Genomic DNA, 6,204 nt, shown 5'->3' with positions numbered 1-6,204 from the left:
CCAGGCAAGGAGAGACCTGCAGGCCTTCCAGGGGCCCTCTCTCAGCCCTTGATCAGCCAAGCAAAAGAGGCAGCCCCCCGCCCAACTCCCCAGACAGGGGAACAAGCACACTGGTACTAAACCAACCCAAGAAAGGCCCCAGCAGATGAAATATTCATGCAGCCAGAAGGCAGAAGACTAGCAGAGGACTGGCCCCTGGGGCTATGGGGCTGTGGTAATGGCAGTGGCAGCTGTAACCCACTCCTCTCCCACATCCCACATCCCAAGCTTTGTTCTGCAGACTGGCCCTGCACTATCAGGATTCCAAACACACACACACACACACACACACACACACACTGAAGATGCATGTGGGCATAAGGGATGAAGAAATTTAGGGGAAAGAAGAGAGGAGAAGAGGACACACACAGACTCTAGACAGAGAAACAGATGCACACAGTCATACATATATATAGATTGGCACACATGCACATAAACCCACACAGACTTCACAAACATACACTTGACCCAGGGATGACTCTCAATGTCATATAAATGGCTTCTTAAAGTCTGCCTCACTTGCCTCACCCACCACACCCTAGCCCCAGCCCTCTTCATGCCTGCTCAGGTACTTCCAGCCCTGCTTGCTGAGGCAGGAAGCTTCCACAGGGACACTACTGGTGGGCTCCCGTCGAAGGCTTCCACGTTCCTGACTTCTATTAAGGAAAGGTCTCTGGGCTTCCAATGCCCCTTGGGGAGCCTGCAACTGAATTTCCTCCACCCAGCCAGCTCACTGTTCACTCAAGGAAAGGGAGGCAGGAGCCACAGGATGGACAGATCATCCAAAGTCGGAAAAAGTCTCCCAGTCAGTGTGGCTCAGCACTTGAGCTTCGACCCATGCACCAAGAGGTCGCCAGTTTGATTCCCAGTCAAGGCACATGCCCAGGTTGGGCTGGATCCCCAGTGGGGGCATGCAGGAGGCAGCCAATAGATGTTGACTCTCATCTATGTTTCTATCTCTCTCCCTCTCCCTTCCTCTCTCTCTAAAGTCAATAAAGAAAAAAAAAGAAAGTCAGGAAAAGTAACCAAAGGGTGACTTGAACTCAGGACTCCAGATGTCCAAGAGAGTGAGCACCATGGAAGGTCCGACTCCATTCTCAAATTTCCTCTCATCCACTGAGATGTGCCCCACCAGCACCCTACCCGACCTCGGTCCGGCCACCAGGATGCACGATGAAAGGGGTGTTCTGGAGGTGTCTCCCAGCTGTATCCTAGGGCCCTCTTAGACATCTGCTGCGGAGTGTCTTGGCCAGAACTCAGCATCCTGAATTCCATTCCCAGTTCCAAATTAATAACCTCTCTTGCTCCGGACGCCTCCCGAACCTAGAGTGCCCCCACCCGCAAGAAGTGGAGCAGATAGACGCCCCTGTGTGGAGAGTCCCCCAACGCCCCATTTATCGCCTTGCTACGTGGGGTGGGGTGAGGTGGGGTCTCCACACCTATAGAGGGCGCTGTGGGCACCCGGCCGCTCTGGCCGGCCAGCGGGTCGCCTCTATGGTGGTGCGCTGTCCAGCATTTCAGCAATCGGCGGCGGCGGCGGCGGCGGCGCCCGTGAGGAGACAGAGGGCGCGGAGCTGTGCGGGCCCACGGAGCTGCCCTACCTAGCCGACCCGAGGAGGCGGCCTGGGGGCGGGCTGGACAAGCGGTGACCGGGGGCCTAGCTCGAGCGCCCGGCGGAGAGCGGCGGTCAGCAGGGAGGTGAGAGCCCCTAGTGGGGCGGGGGCATTTCCCAGAGGGGCTGGAGCTGGGTTGAACCTCGGGCCTCCTTAGCTGGGCTGGGGACTCAGAGTCTGCAGGCCCCCTAGCAGAGGGTAGGTTGGAGGATTGCTAGAGTGTTTGGTTGGAGATGCGAGGCACCTGGAGAACAGAGATGAGGAATGTTGTTCATTTCACAGAGAGGAGTGGAGAAAGTGAGAACCCAGCGGGGTCATTGACAGGATTCCTCTGGGCGTGAATGACCATGGCCTGCCCCATGAGAATGCTGGAGAGCAGTTGGAGAACCCTCCAACTGCAGTCCAATTGCCCTCCCCCAACTGAGGAGAAGGACCTGCTCCTTAGGGAAGGGAGAGACTGATGCAGGGACCCTGTGGAGATACTGGTCACTGGGAAGGTTGGAAGGAGCAGGCCCCCACCTGAATTCTGGGCTTCTGTCTAGCAGGGAGCAGCACAAGGGACAGTCTGGCCCCTTTCTCGCCAGCCCATATGCCTCTGGGGAGGCAGGAGCTGGCAATGAGAACTGGGTCTCACACAGGATGGCATTTACTCTCACACCAGGAAGAGGATGGAGGACACTGAAGTGAAAATAGCCACTAAGAGTTTAGGAGGTTTCTCTGTGGGCTGTCTGGATACTCAGGGGGAGTTTCTAGAGCTCAGAGTGGGCCTAAACCCAGAACACAATCCTGGTATAAAGGAGAGATGAGAGAAGAGACGCAGCCTCTGCCTTGCATCCTCCTCCCCCTCCCTCTAGGGCTCCTGCCTGGACAGTGTTGAAGCCTCCTGCAGTTCCTGCTCCTGGCAGTAGGTTCATTGTGGGGATGGATTTGGGGGAGAGCAAGAGAAAGGCAGCCAGTTCTGGCCTGGTACTCTAATGCCTGTGCTCTGTCCTAGCTATAACTTCTCGCTCCCCTGAGACCTCATTCACTCACCCACTTCTGGCAACAGGGGGCCTGCACTGGTCTTTTGTCCTGAGTCAAGAGAAAAGGCAGACACTTTGATGGAGAGAAGGATAGGGGCTGAAGAGTTTCCTGTCAGGGGGGGCATCTTAAGGTCATGTCCCTAGCATGTGCCAGATTCTTTCCCAGCCCAAAATAGGACCAAGCTGCCTAGGAAATTGCTCCCACATAACACCAGCTTCTTGTTTCCCTAATTTTATATCCCATAACACTCTCCTGTGAGGGGTGGGGGAAGAATTCTTGAAGTGTGAATAAAGACTTGATGGGATTTTAAGAGTTAGGGGTGGGTGGGTTTGGAGTCATGAATTCTGATGTTTGAGGGATATGGGTTCAAATCCAAGCTATGTGACTTCAGAAAGCCATTTAACTTTTCTGAGCCTGTTTCCTAATTTGTAAAACAAGCATAGCATTAATAGTATCCAGATAATGGATGGAAAACTATTTTTAAGCTGTAAAATACTGGGCAAGTGTTAATAAATTGAATGCAAGTAAGAATTTCTTAAGAAGGAGCTGGATAAAGGTGAAAACATTTTCAGCATTGTCTAAAGCCATTCTTTCTCTTCCCAGAGGAGGTGGGCATTGGTTGAGGGCTAATGCCAGGCTCCATGCTAGGCACAGTGCTACAGTTGACACAGTTAATCCTCACAAAAACTTCGTAAGGCAGCCATCATTGTCCCTATTTCACAGCTGAGACACAAGACTTGAGTGACTTTCCCAAGGTCATGAAGCCACACAAGCTGTCTCCCCTAGGGCAGAAGTGGCACTGATGACCTGTCCCAAACCCTTGATATCAAATCCCAGTTAAATGTCAGTTTTTTTATTCATGCTGCCAGCTTTCCAGGTGGAGAGCCTGAGGCATATGGGTGAAGGTGTGCAGTGCAGGAAGGAGCTGACTCCCTCAAGGTCGCTGGGATTTTTGAAGGTGGAATATGCTTTGAACTGGCCAGCTGGGTGCCCCCACCTCAACCCACCCCCGCCACTGTCATGCCTGCCAAATGGGGAGTCTGGTTCTGACGTGCCCATCTGCTCACTGCTGCACCCACTTCTCACCTTCTCGGCCTGCCAGCCTCTTGCTGACCTTAGCAAGCCAGTGACTGCCAGTTCCTTTCTGAAGCGGTTAGTCTTCACCCCCTGAGATAGGGTCTTGGTCACGAGCAACTGCCCCGTTGCTGGCCTGTGCCTCCCCTACTGAATTTTCCTTCCTTTGACCACTTTATACTGCCTCCAGGGGCAGAATTATATCTCTTCCTGTCCTAGCAGCCAGCCAGGGGCTCTGCTGAGGAGATGTGGGGAGCCCACTCTCTTCTTTAACTCCTATACACACTCTGAGCCCCTGCCACAGACCTATCACTTCACATACATTATCTCATTTCACACTCATATAACCTGGTCCTTTTCACAGAGGAGCAAAACAAGGCCTGGAAGTGATGTGACTTTCCCAAGGTCATGGAGCAAAGTGTTGGAGCAACCCTAGCCCACTGCCTCAGGAGCCCAGTGAGGCTTCTACAGCACCACTCTGTCCTCAGTTCCCCAGGTTCTCCTAGGGGATGATCAGCCAGAGAACTGTGGGCCAGTGGAAGTTGGAGGGTGGCATGTGGTGGAGGTGACTGAAGGGCTCTGGGACAGGAGTCCAAAGACTCTTTCTGGGTCCATCTCTGATTATGGCTTCTTGTATGACCTTGAACAGGTCCTTTCCTTCTCTGGGCCTCAGTGTCCTCTCCACAAAATAATAGGACTTGACTAGATGACCCTAAAAGGTCCTGCCAGCATCAAGATTTTTAAACCTCTCTGCTCTATAAATCGGTATGGTGGGAAGCCTGTGGTTCCATCGGCAGAAATAGAAGTCACCTCCAGTGTTTCAAGGTTTGATTTATTCATTAGAGTTGAGATTTAAAATGTACCCATCCCTGCCCTGGCCTGTTTGGCTCAGCAGTTGGAGCGTTGGCTTGCGGTCTGGAGAGACCCGGGTTCGGTTCCCGCTGGGGGCATGTACCTCAGTTGCAGTTTGTCCCCGGCCCTGATTGGGTAGTACGGGTGGCGGCCACTCGATGTGTCTCTCTCGCATCAATGTTTCTCTCTCCCTCTCCCTCCCACTCTATCTGAATAAAACATGGAAAAATGTCCTCGGGTGAGGATAAAAATAAATAAATAAATAAATAAATAAAATGTACCCATCCCTTCCACCTACAAACTTGAAGTCTTAACTCAAGGGGGAAAATATGACTTAGAGAGGCCCAGTAGCTCACCTGGAGATCCCAAGCTGAAGCCCTTCTGGCCCAGGATTTGAGTCGACCTGCAGGGACACTGAAGATGCCCTGCATACACCTCCTAGGGTTGCTTGCCAGAGTCCCAGAGGCCCCAAGGCACACATACACAGGCCCCTTGTCCAGGTGCGGTGGTTGAGGCTTATTCATGGAGAAGGATTGTGCAGTTCTTGGGGACAGGGAAGGATTTTGCAGCCGATGCTCTAAAGAAAGGATGCAAGGCCTATAGAAGAGGTGGGTCGGTATGGCAACTAGTCCAAGCCCTGTGGGGAAGGGCAGCCAGACAAGAAATGAAGTTCCTTCTTAATTCCAACACCTGGGTTCAGTGAAAGGCTAGGGAGTTCAGAGAGGGGGGAGGGTTTAATGAGGAAAGAAAGGATCAGAGAGATGGCACTCAGTGAGAGTGGGTTCAGAGAGGAAGGAGGTGGGAGGTGCTCAAGGAGGAAACAGAGAGATCAGAGAGAGAACAGGAGGCCCAGAGGAGCAGAGGGGCCTATGACAGCGAGGGGCTCATTAGAGACCCCAGCCTGACCCAGCTTAGATCTTCATGGTGGCTTAGTGCCTGCTGACACCTGTGGGTTTCTGCCCTTTCACCTTCCTCTGGGTCATGAGCCCAGGAGGACAATAGCTCCATCCCCAAAGGCCAAGACTTGTTGATTCCATGTCATCCAGAATGGGGGTCTCAGGGGGCCTAGGAAGGTGTGCCAGTTCCAGGTTGTTCAGGCTAACTTCTGGCCTAACAGAAAGGCCTCAGTGGCCATGTGGGCCTTGGCTCCAGAGCAGCCCCCAAACCCCAGGGACTCCCACCCTGCCGCCAAAAGCCAGACGGCCCATCCGTCTGCAGCACTGCTTCCTCGGCAGTCAGCCTGGCCTCAGCCTCCTGCCACCCCCGCCCTGGCCTGCTGCCCACTGCAGAAGCTGCTCTGCCAGCTGGAGCTGGCGGGCAATGCCACAGCTCCCTTAGCATCTTGCCGGGGTCTGTGAGGGCCATGAGGCAGCCTGAGCCCAGCGAACAGGACCTTGGGGTACAGGCAGCTTACTGCGCTGGGGAGCTCTTGGCCTTCCAATTTCTAGCTTTGAGTATGGCCTGTGGCTCTGAGACCTCTCCCCATAACAAGCCCCTCTCCACCACAATTCCCCAGAACTCCCCAGGATGGAGACAGGTAAAAGAAAGTTTCATTGGAGTCTTTTAATTTGAAAAAATGACACATCTTATTGTACAAGACTTG

General features: G+C 53.4%; 1 protein-coding gene across 1 annotated transcript in view; it reads left to right on the top strand.

Annotated features, from left to right (window-relative positions):
• Positions 1 to 1,706: 1,706 nt before the first annotated feature.
• SRRM3 (serine/arginine repetitive matrix 3) overlaps positions 1,707 to 6,204 on the top strand; it is a 55,467-nt gene continuing 50,969 nt past the window's right edge. Inside the window, exon 1 of the mRNA XM_036279595.1 lies at positions 1,707 to 1,737. The gene's annotated coding sequence lies outside the window, so the exon portion shown is untranslated. The remainder of the gene's footprint in view (positions 1,738 to 6,204) is intronic.

This window comes from Molossus molossus, unplaced genomic scaffold, assembly GCF_014108415.1.
Source record: "Molossus molossus isolate mMolMol1 unplaced genomic scaffold, mMolMol1.p scaffold_m16_p_3, whole genome shotgun sequence".
NCBI classification, from domain to species: Eukaryota; Metazoa; Chordata; class Mammalia; order Chiroptera; family Molossidae; genus Molossus; species Molossus molossus.
Note: the sequence above shows the minus strand (reverse complement) of the source record. Positions and strands in the feature narration are given on the sequence as shown.